The sequence below is a fragment of the Mesoplodon mirus genome (genome assembly GCF_964341445.2).
Source record: "Mesoplodon mirus genome assembly, chromosome: 16".
In the NCBI taxonomy this organism is placed as follows: Eukaryota; Metazoa; Chordata; class Mammalia; order Artiodactyla; family Ziphiidae; genus Mesoplodon; species Mesoplodon mirus.
Window position 1 is genome coordinate 19,926,889 of NC_138992.1, and position 12,012 is coordinate 19,938,900.

Genomic DNA, 12,012 nt, shown 5'->3' on the forward strand with positions numbered 1-12,012 from the left:
GTGCTTGCAGTATAATTTTTAAATGGATTTGTAATAAACGAGAGGGACTACAAAGCCATTTTGCATTATCCATGAGCAGAATTGCCAAAAGTATCTTTTATTCCTTTGTGATCTTTTTGTATTGACGAGTAAAAACAATGGCAGTGGCTCTTAAATGGGTAAACCTTTGGCAAGGGCTCTTAAATATATAAGCCACCCCACCTACCTTGAGTTGTTTGGCCTAATATTTTGAAGTCTTCAATGTTCTCCTGAGTGACACGGCCAAGTGACTGTAGAATGAACCTTTTCTCCTGAAGCCCAGTTAATTGCCCAGGGGCTCACAATGGGTGAGGACGTTGGATTCATAATTTTATAGGATTGTGTGCAAATTATTCTTCTGTCACTGGGGTCTTTCACTGACACTTTTTCACTCAGCGTTATTTGATTATGTCCTTTCCCAGTTGCCTCCAAGACAGCATTTCTTCAACCTGCTACCTTCTTGGGCTTTACCCGCAATACATTTCCAAGTCTTCACACGCTATTACACAGATTTCGCGGCTAGGAATATTTCTAATTTTATCAGGTCTTTGAGCCTTCAGAAAAATTCTCCTTGGTATGAGCTTTATATTTAAAGACTTAGGTCTTTAAATATAAAGCTTGTAAACACAGACTTCTTTGGGGGAGTATTAAGCTCACACATCAGTTCATTAATAGGAGTTAGCATTGTGACAGGTACACCCTAGCTAGCATCCATTCCTATTTCATTTTCATTCTTGAGTCCATTGTGTCCAGTTCATTCAAGAAGGTGTTTTGTTTGAAATGAGGCTTGAAGTGAACCCTTGCCTTTAATCTGTTGCAGTCTTCATGGCTGAGAAACAACCTGCTTATTCCGAGTATTGCGATGGTCCCTCTAACTAGCGTATGGTAGAAGTGTTCACACATCTTTCTAATTTGGACATGCTCTATCAGGAATTATCCTTGTCATTACTTCTTCACAACTCAATGTTTTAATGCATCTTTTGCATGGTGAAGAGTTCCCGTAAGGGCACCACAAAGACTCCAAATGCTTCATGTCTGCCTCTGCAGAAATCACCAACCTTGAAATTCTTTACCATTGATGTCTTTTCATTAAATGTACTAGATGAAATTTAAAATATATTTGAGGGAATTCCCTGGCGGTCCAGTGATTAGGACTCCACGATTTCACTGCCGAGGGCCTAGGTTCAATCCCTGGTTGAGGAACTAAGATCCCACAAGCCATGTGGCACAGCCAAAAACATGTATATATTTGATGTTTCTTGTTTGGACAATTCAAGATGGCCATGAAATTGCATTGTATGTCACCTTGTGGTTTGACTATGGATTTGGAGAATCTTCAATGACTGATATTGCACTGAAGAAAGATGATATATGGGTTTTCCACAACTGACATTGGTTCATTTCTTTGGGGTATGTTTAGACCCTGAAATCTTGGCTCTGTGGTATTCAAATTTCCTATGGGCCTTTAGAAAGGCCGTTGTAGTAAGACAATGGCATGTGGACCTGATGAGAGAAAATCAAAGCCATTTTCAAGGATGCAGTGAGCTGTTTTGGCTTTTCTAAGAAGAAATAGAGAAATGTGCCATCTATGTGCTTTAGAATTTCTGTCCTTAAGATTGTACATGATCTACTTTCTATGTGGCTTTTTTCTTTGGGGCCACTAATTCTCGGTGCCTGGAGTAAAGTTCCACATAGTGTAGATGTTCGAGGTTCTCCTTGCATCCAAGTTTCTACATGCCAATTCTAGAAGGCACCACATACATACACTGTACTATGAATGGCCCAGCCAAGAATTAAAATCTTCAGTTCATCTCTGAAATAACCCATCCATTCTTCATATCCCTTTTTTTTTTTTTTTTTTTTTTTTGTGGTATGTGGGCCTCTCACTGTTGTGGCCTCTCCCATTGAGGAGCACAGGCTCCGGACGCACAGGCCCAGTGGCCATGGCTCATGGGCCCAGCTGCTCCACGGCATGTGGGATCTTCCCAGACCGGGGCACGAACCTGTGTCCCCTGCATCAGCAGGCAGACTCTCAACCACTGCGCCACCAGGGAAGCCCCATATCCCTTTTTTGTTTCTTTATCCCTTTATAGTAGCAATAATCATTCAGTAATTCATCTAAAAAATGTTTATTGAGATTTTACCAGGTACCCAGCAGTATATGCTATGTGTTAGGGATACAGGGATGAATGTGACATTCCTTGACTTTGAAGCCAAGTGAAAGAGACATGAGGAGTAACAGAGGTTAAGTGTAGAATTCTAGAATCATGTAGGAAGGTCAACTGATTTAGAAGGAATGTTTTTTTAAGGGACCTCCATAATGTTCTCCATAGTGGCTGTATCAATTTACATTCCCACCAACAGTGCAAGAGGGTTCCCTTTTCTCCACACCCTCTCCAGCATTTATTGTTTGTAGATGGCCATTCTGACTGGTGTGAGGTGATACCTCATTGTAGTTTTGATTTGCATCTCTCTAATGATTAGTGATGTTGAGCATCCTTTCATGTATAGCTGATTCACTTTGTTATACAGCACAAACTAACGCAACATTGTAAAGCAATTATACTACAGTAAAGATGGTAAAAAAAAAAAAAAGAAAAGAAAAGAAGGAATGTATCAGGAAAGTTTCCAAGAGTAAGTGACCTCCGAACTAAGCTAGGTGCTATAGTTAGCAGGGTGTGTTTATTTTCTCTTTAATCATAGAGCAGATATAAAATTGCCAAGATGATAAAAGCTTTGGAGAGGTATACCAGGCCATTAAAGTATATTTACTAACAAATCATAGATTTACTACTGAGTGCCTGCCATGTGTCCATCTTTACCGGATGTTTGTGAAATTCAGTAAGCAAGACAGACCTGGTTTTCACATACATGGATTTTGTGTTTTAATGGGGCAGGCACTCATCAAAGAAAGAATCATAGTAACATGATGAGTGATGTGAAAGGGGATGTTAATTACACTTTGGGGTGTGAGTAAGCAGAGGGAATTCCCTGACTCTGAGGGATCAGGAAAACCTCCCTCAGGAAGCTGAGATCCAAAAGAGGAAGAGGCATTAACTAGGGCAAGTGGGGCTTGGGAAGATGTCCCGGTGGGAGGGAACAGCCTGTTCTCAGGTCAAGGTTGAGAAGGAAGCTTGGTGCGTTCCAGGAACACGAGGACGGCTGGTATGATTAGAGGGTGGGGAGTGAGTAAGAAGGGAAGCAAGCCAGCAGGAAGTGAGGCTGGAAGGGGACCCAGTGGTGATATGAATGCCTTGTTTGGTTGCTCTCCTTAAGGGATTTAGAGACAGTGGGGAGATACTGAAGAGTTTGGGACCAGACACTATCCTGATCAGATTTTTGTATCAAAAGAAGAGAAGATGCACTGGAGAAGGAAAAACAGGGGGCCAGACCTCCAGTCAGGAAGTTGCTGCATTAATCTGTGCAGAAGATGATGACAGCCTGAGTGAGGGTGGTGGCAGTTGGGGATGGAGAGAAGTCAACTCAAGAGCCCAGGCAACCTGGGATGGTAGATCGAGACCCAGTGAATGAGAAGGTTGTAAAGTAGCATCCTTCACTCGTCTGCACCACAGTCTGCCTCCTCAAATCCATGACGCCCCTGCAGCAGAATTTTTGGGGGCATGCTTCTTCAGAATGTAGATTTCTGGACCTTACCTTGGAACTGTCAAGTTAGGCTCTCGAGCCCAGGCGTCAGTATTTTAAACAACTTCATCCCCAGGTGACTCTTACGCTTATGAAAGCTTGAGGGCCATGACCCAACACTGTGTAGATTCAGCACACACAGTACACCAGGTACTCATCCCTCTTGTAGCATCAGAGTAAAACTCCCTTTGGGCTTAATGAGTTTGCTTGTCGTAACCATGTGAACTCAGAGGGAGGCTTCAGCCCTTGGAGTGCATGAGGGTATCTCATCTTAAAGCCCAAAATGGAATGGAGCCCATGTGGCCCTTTATCTGCAGTTCTCAGGAGACAACACCACTGAAATCCTGCATCTACAGTTCCCCGGGTGAAATGAAACAAGTTCTCCTGGGCAGTCAATCCCACAGGGCAACAAAGAAGGTACTTTACACAGAGCCTCCACTATTTCCTGCACGTAGCAGGTATCAGGGCAAAGCTATCATGGCAGGACCTCCAGTAAAGCTAGAAGAGGGGAGGAGAGGCAGAAAAGTACTTGCTTCAGCTCCACCAAGAACAGTTTAGGTATTCATATTGGAAATCATGGAGGTTTCATCGTTTGGCAGCCATTTTCAAAATCATGAATACCTAATATTAGTGTTAGATACTGTTTTTATTTCTGTACAGAGGCACAGGTTACCAGTTTATCACAAAGGGGAACCTTGGAGCTAATATTGATTGTGCACCTGTTTGCACAGTTGGCATTTTAAATTCCATATTTAGTCCATAGAGTAATTTTGCAAGGTAAAGATCATGAACCCCATTCTACGGTAAAGAAACTGAGGCCCAGAGAACTGCAGTGCCACACAATTAAAAAGTGGGTGCACAGGGTTCTTCAGAGAAACATAACCAATAGGAGATAGATATATAATATTGTATAGGAGGTATATATATCAGCAGGGGCAGAGAGGGAGGGGGAGAGAGAGATGGATTGACTGCCTGATTGACTGACTGACTGACTGATGATAAGGAATTGGCTCACATGATTATGGGGGCTAAGAAGTCCCAAGATTTGCAGCCAACAAGCTGGAGACCCAGGAGAGCCAACGATATAGTTCCAATCCCAAAACTGGCAGGCTGAACACCCAAGAACAAGTGTTTCTGTTCAAGTCCAAAAGCAGGGAAAAAACACAATGTCCCAGCTCAAGGCAGTCAGGCAGGAGAGGTTCCCTTTTATTTGAGGGAGGATCAGCCTTTTTGTTCTGTGCAAGCCTTTGACTGATTGGTTGAGGCCCACCCACACTGGGGAGGGCAATCTGCTTTATTCGTCTATCTATTCAAACGTTAATCTCATCCAAAAAACACCCTCAGAGACACACTGAAAATAACATTTGCCAAATACCTGAGCACCCCATGGCTCAGTCAAGTTGACACATAAAATTAATCACCACAGTGGGTAAGATAACTAGTTGTCTTCAAAACCAATGCCGTTTCTTTCCAGCCTACCTGCCTGCTGTGAAGTATCTCTTCTTTCAAAGATGCAATTTTTTCTTGTATAAAAAACTCTTGATGCCAATGCTTTTTTTTTTTTTTTTTTTTTTGCGGTACGCACGCGGGCCTCTCACTGTTGTGGCCTCTCCTGTTGCGGAGCACAGGCTCAGCAGCCATGGCTCACGGGCCTAGCCACTCTGCGGCATGTGGGATCTTCCCGGACCGGGGCACAAACCCGTGTCCCCTGCATTGGCAGGCGGACTCTCAACCACTGCGCCACCTGGGAAGCCAAACCCGGTGCATTTTTAAATGTTAACACTTGAGACTGTTCAAATAAAAGATTTCTCTTAATAGCTTGCTTATGACACATAGTTATCACTGCCCACCCCCCATTTTCCATTAGTTGGGGCTGCTAGGAATGGGAGGTGTGTGGTTTTGCTGGGCTACCTCCTGCGTACCTGAGATCTGGGGGCACTAAGAAATCAAATTTGTTTATCTCCCAACTTGACATCATAATGAAGCAGAGATGCCAGCCCAGCATTTCCTGATGCCCCCAAATATCCTGAGTCATCTTAATCTTGTTAGATCAATGACGTGAAATTTCGCTAGTTGCCATTTTAATTGATTTAATTGAAATTGATTTGGCATAAATGAGTGCACGGAAAATTATTAACAGTGACCTCAAGGTTTCAAGTGTCTGCTATGTAAGACGTGATGGGGCTTTGATTTACACATCTGAAGGCTCACTCTTTCCAAGTTACGCCAGAGAAGTGAAACGGATGTTTAGCAGTAAAAACCGTTAAACATTGATGAGGGTAGTAAACGGAGAGTCTGAAAACATATGAGAAGCATTTGACTATACTTTTCAGTTCATCCCTTTCCTATCACGTTGGTTGGTTGTCATGAATCGTGTTTACTGTAAACTACATATGTAGGTATTTATTCCTCTAAGTATTGGGAAATTTGATTTTTGTTATTTGTGTCCCTAAAATTCAGACCACACCATGGAAGGGAGGAAGAGATGAAATGATGGTAGAATAAGTTTCACTGACTTAAAATTATTTTGTATTTTTTTTTTTTTTTTTTTTTTTTTTTTTTGCGGTATGCGGGCCTCTCACTGTTGTGGCCTCCCCCGTTGCGGAGCACAGGCTCCGGACGCGCAGGCCCAGCGGCCACGGCTCACGGGTCCAGCCGCTCCGCGGCATATGGGATCCTCCCAGACCGGGGCACGAACCCGTATCCCCTGCATCGGCAGGCGGACTCTCAACCACTGCGCCACCAGGGAGGCCCTATTTTGTATTTTTTTAAATTAATTGATCCTCTCCTGAGGCTTGGATATTTGTTTTGTTACACAAAGAGTTTTACTATAGTAATTTTGATCTAGCAGGATTTGACATATATTTAGGTGTAAATAAATGGCCTGTAATTTTCTTTCTAGTTCTGAATTTTAGATATGCATTAGCTTTTCTGCTTCCTCTCTCCCTTTCCCTCTTTTTTTCTCCCCAACTTCTCCCCACTACCCACTTACTTTTTCACTGGAGACCCCTCTCTGCCCACAGAAGAACTGTTAGAAATTTATTAATTAAAGACCAGTTTCTGCTTCTTTGTCAGGGACAATCATTTTTAGAGATGATTTTCTGGTTTAATTAAATGAACATGTCACTCAGTCAAATGAATTCATTTATATTTATTTATCTCGTTCTTCAGGCTGGAATTTCTTAGCAGGGTCTTGGGCTCATCACATTTTTCAGAATGAACTGAAAAATGTCTCTTATATCTGTTTAAAAGGCTCATGAATAATTACTCCTCCCCATAGAGTTTGTATAAACAAAGCCAGGATTAGCAAATGCGCACATAGTTGTTTTTTCGTGTCGAGGTCTTCGAGGGATCCATATTTGAGTATGTCTGTGCACACACATGTGTCTGTGTGTGCTAGGGCAGGAAAGTGAGGAATACCCATCACCACAGTCCCTTCAGACCTTAAGAAAGTGCCAGAGGTAATGTTTTAACCACCTGTGTGTCTTTACTTGCCTTTTCAAAATGCTAATGGACAGTGCAAGGTGTAAATGCTACCCAATCTTTCCCGTCAGATTTTTGGACAGATTACCTACTGAGTATAGACTGTGTCTAACATTATAATAGGTGCTTTAGGGTATGAAAATGGAATGAACATACTTATTCATTCACTCATTCAACAACTTCTGTTGAGTACCTACTATGTGTCAGGCTAGGTGTTAGGACTCAGTGATAAACAGTGCAATCCTTGGAACTGGACAAGTAGGGCGGCTACAAAAGACTCACCAGAGTCTTTTTGGCATGAGCGAATCATGTTCCCTTTCCAGAAGGCTGACGCACTGGTTCTTAGGAGTTCTAATCCGCTTTTCTAGAACACCTGAAAGGGGTAAATGCCACCTTGAATTCTTCCAAGAAGAAACAAGTGCAGTTAAAGCAGTTCTCCACCTCACTGAGAGGATAGAAAAGGACGGTGATGCCCACCTGACCTCCGTAGACTTTTTTTTTTTTTTTTAAGAGAGAGAGAGAGGGAGGGAGAGGCCCATAGACTTTTATTTAGACTTTCTGGTGATCTCACAACCACAGATATGAATTCCTTAATCACCCGCCCTTTGTGGCAAAATGCTCTGTGCTAAAAAACCATGTCCCTCATAACACACGTTGCCATTTTCACTTCTGCAGTACAAACAGACTTTGACTCCACCTGGAGTTTTGGGGGTTTTGCTTTTTATCTTAAATGGTCTGGAGACAAAACTGGGTTTAAAGGGCTTGAACGTTGAGTTTCCAACAGCTTAACAAGTTACTCCATAATGGAATAGGCACAATTTTAATCTTTAAGTCATTCTTTTGTTTTCTTCTCTGCAGCGTAATAAGAGCTGAACTTATGACGGCTTGGCAGTTTTTACTGTGAAAGACAGTTGCACTGGGACCCAACCGGTCCCTTGAGTTAACCCAGCACTGGGGTTAAGAATTGCCAATACTTGAGTTTCCTCATCCTTAAAATAGTTCCTGGTAGATACAAAGTGCCATGACAGTAAAGATAATTGAAATAATTATTACTTAGACTCTGGGGAGCCTATCCTATTCAAGCCCTGGGCTTGGAAAGAAAAGCCTGGGAAAGAGTTGACTTCTTTGTCCCTTGATTCAGGTGTGGAAAGTGTTTACCATGGTGGAAATCCCACTGCCCAGGTAGAGAGGAAAAGGTGATTGGGTGTCTCCAAAGGTAGGAGAATGGCTTCAGCTTAGGAACTCCATCCCAGACCTTATAAGGGCAGCTCATAGAGTATTCCATTGGATATACATTCACTGAGCACATTAGTATATGCTAGGTACTGTACTAGGCCCAAGACAGTGTCTGCCTTCAAGGATCCTTCAGCCCAATGAATATTCTAAAATATATCACTCATTATGTTTATTATGTATCAGCTCTGTTCTAAGCACTCCATTTACACTGTCATTATATCCTTCCAACAACTGTATGAGATGAGAGCTATTATTATCCCTGTTCATCAGATAAAATAACTGAGGCTTGGAGAATTGAAGAGACTTAAACCAGGTCACACAATTTAAGAAGTGACAGAGCGAGGGTTTGAACCCAGGCTCTCTCCAAAGCCCTGTTCTTAGACACCATGCTCAGTGTGTAGCTGTAACTGTGGCTACCCTGTGAATATATTTCGTCATTCGTTTGTGCCAAGTTCCATGCCAGGTACTAGAGTTACAGTTGGGAACAGAGTAGAAACGGTCCCTGCCCTAGGTGATTTTTAGAACCTGGTGGGGGGGGGGGAAGTAAATGTGAGGAAAGAAAGAGACCTGCATATAAATATAGTCACATCTCATTTAATGCAACCCCCTAAGGCACTGATTCATTATAACTACTTCTTTCTTAAATGTTTCCTTTAAAAAGATTGTTTAGACCTATAACTATCCATATAGTATTACTAACCTGTATTTTATCCTTTCTCTGAGCACGTCCCCACTCTGTCATCCAGTGGGCTGCTACACCACACCTTAGTGTACACGCAGCCCGTTAACGTGGGACTACTACTCTGGAATATTTTCAACCAATCAGCAGTCTTTCTTCATATTCTAAGGTAATTGTCCTCCCTTTGTTATAGTTATCCTGCTTTGGCCTCTCTTCTTGCCACTTATTTTATCATCTGGTGACCAGTTTTCACTATAATGACAGAAAGAAAAGGCATGCAAGGGAGAGTGTTGGAACTGAAGCAAAAAAAACAAAAACAAAAAAGTACATCTTCACAGGTGTAAAACTTCAAGTTCTATAGAGACTCACATTTGTTTTCAAGGTTTCAGATTTGCTTTCTGTAGGGACTCAAATTTGCTTTCAAAGAAGCAAAGGATAAAGATTAGCAGGAAATTACGAATTATCTGGACCTAATGAAAGCCAGTAGGAATATCACAAAGTTGGCCACTGGTTGTTGGAAACAATCTACGGCAAAAGTTACATGAGACTTCGTTAGATTTGGAAGGGTGGCTGCCATTGTCCAGTGCCAGCAAGGCATCTCCAAAGGAGCTGTACTGCACTGCCCCCTGCAGCATTGTTCAGTTAGCACATCCCTCCCTGGGGTCCTATCCACAGGAAATGAGGGGTGTGTGTGTGTGTGTGTGTGTACTGTAAAGTTGTGTCAAGGGTAATGAAGGAAAAATTGAAAATGCAAAGAGAGGCTCTAAGTTAGACTGGGGCGTAACGGTGACATTTAAGTGGTGACAAGAAGGAGAAATCAGGGTCGCTAGGTCAAGAGTAAGGGAAGAACAAGCAGGCTGATGGAAAAGCGTGTGCTAGACTCTGGAGCACACAAGATGTGAGCATTACTTGGGAACTGAACACAGATCACAGGTTGGACCTCAAGGGAAAGTCACGTGGCCTGGACACAGCAAGGGCCAGATCTTGCAGGGCCTCAGAGCCACAGTCAGGATTTGGAATAGAGTTTCAATAAGTGTAATGAGAAGCCATTAAAGGATTTTAAGCAGAGGAGTGATGAGGTCTCATTTACATTTTTGAAAGATCATGCAGGCAGCTGTGTGGAAAATGGATTGGACGAGGGCAGGGATGGAACTGGGAAGGTCAGTGACTTGCAGAAATCCTGGTGAGAACAGGTGATGGTTACAACTGGGGTGGTGGCCACTGAACAGGGACAACAGGGTGGCTCTGTTTGCGGTTAAGATCAACAGGCCTTGGTGATGGATTGGGTGTGGACAAGAGGAAATCCAGGGTGAGTCCAGGCTGCTGGTCTGAGCTGCTACACAGGTGGAGGAGCCTGCAAGGGGGAGTGTGAGACAGAGGCTGGACTGGGAAGTGAAGAGGTCAGTTTGGAACACGTTAAGTTTGAGGTGCCTTTGAAACATGGAAGAAAGCAGTCCAGTGTCTTGAGTATGGAGCTCCACTGAAGGCTCGGCACAGAACATGCAGGTTTAGGAATCATGAGAGTATGTGTATCAAAGGTGCTGGGGAGGGGGTTGGGGGGTGCAGTCACCTGAACAGGAAGCAGTCCTGACCTTTACTTACAGTAGGTCTTGTCTTATGTCAAATAAGAGAGCTGCAGGGGACTTCCCTGGTGGCGCAGTGGTTAAGAATCCGCCTGCCAATGCAGGGGACACGGGTTCGAGCCCTGGTCCGGGAAGATCCCACATGCCGTGGAGCACCTAAGCCCTTGGGCCACAACTACCGAGCCTTTGCTCTAGAGTCCGCAAGCCACAGCTCCTGAAGCCCACGCGCCTAGAGCCCATGCTCCGCAACAAGAGAAGCCACCACAATGAGAAGAAGCCTGCGCACCACAACAAGCCCCCATGCAGCAATGAAGACCCAACACAGCCAAAAATAAATAAATAAATTTATTTTTCTAAAAAAGAGAGAGAGCTGCAGGGATAGGCTCCAATGTCCTGGGTGTGCTTCCCTCACTGGGTCGCCCATCCCGGGTCTCTTTTGATGAAGGTTGTTCAAATGAAGATCAGAAAAGGCTTTGAGAGGGACAAGAGGCTGTACTGAGGAGAGAGATCACAAAGCGACATTGTGAGGCTGTACACCACACCCTGTCCTCTGCCAGCTCCCCGCTCCCAGCATTACTTTTGTCGATATTAGGATAAACTATCACAAGGTGACCCAAAGAACGAGCCTCAGAGTCAAAGAGCCTAGGTTGTGATCCCAGCTCTGTCCCTCCCCACCTATGAGGCACATGTCACATCCTCTCTGAAAGTAAGTTTTCTCTGCTATCGAATGAGAACAAAAATATCTAGCTCATAGAGTGGCTCTACGATTCAGAGAGAGATTTTTGCAAAGATTTGTCATGGATCTGAATAAATGGTAGACAGGAAGCAGATCCACATCTAAGAACACATTCTTTCCAGAGATTAGTAAAAGGATGAAGTATGTGTTTTATAAGGCTATTCCAATCAGCCAAACACTGAATTCCTGTTAAAAATTCTGTAGTCATCTCAAGCCAGCGAGATGAGCAAGAGGGCATCGTATAAGATATATAGCTTTATCACTGCCATTACATTGCTTCTGACAGAGGCCAGTTTCTTTGTCAACCGGAATGACAGTCCTTAGTGTACCGACACCTAAAGACAGGTTTTCATTGTCTGTGAACAAGTCTGGAGGATGGTATAGAAGCTTCTATAGACAGCTGTGCATTTGGGTCCTTTTGATGATTTCACTGGATCAGGATATATACCGTGTTAAAGCATCATTCCTAATGTTTCGAGGTTCTTCATGAGTACATAAGGAGGACATTTTATAAAACAGAGTTTTTGCCTTTACAGTAAGCACCCTACATACGAACCTTCAAGTTGCCAACTTTCAAAGATGTGAACGTGTGTTCGCATGTCCAGTCACGTAAGTTAGTTCCCGTGTCTGGCGTA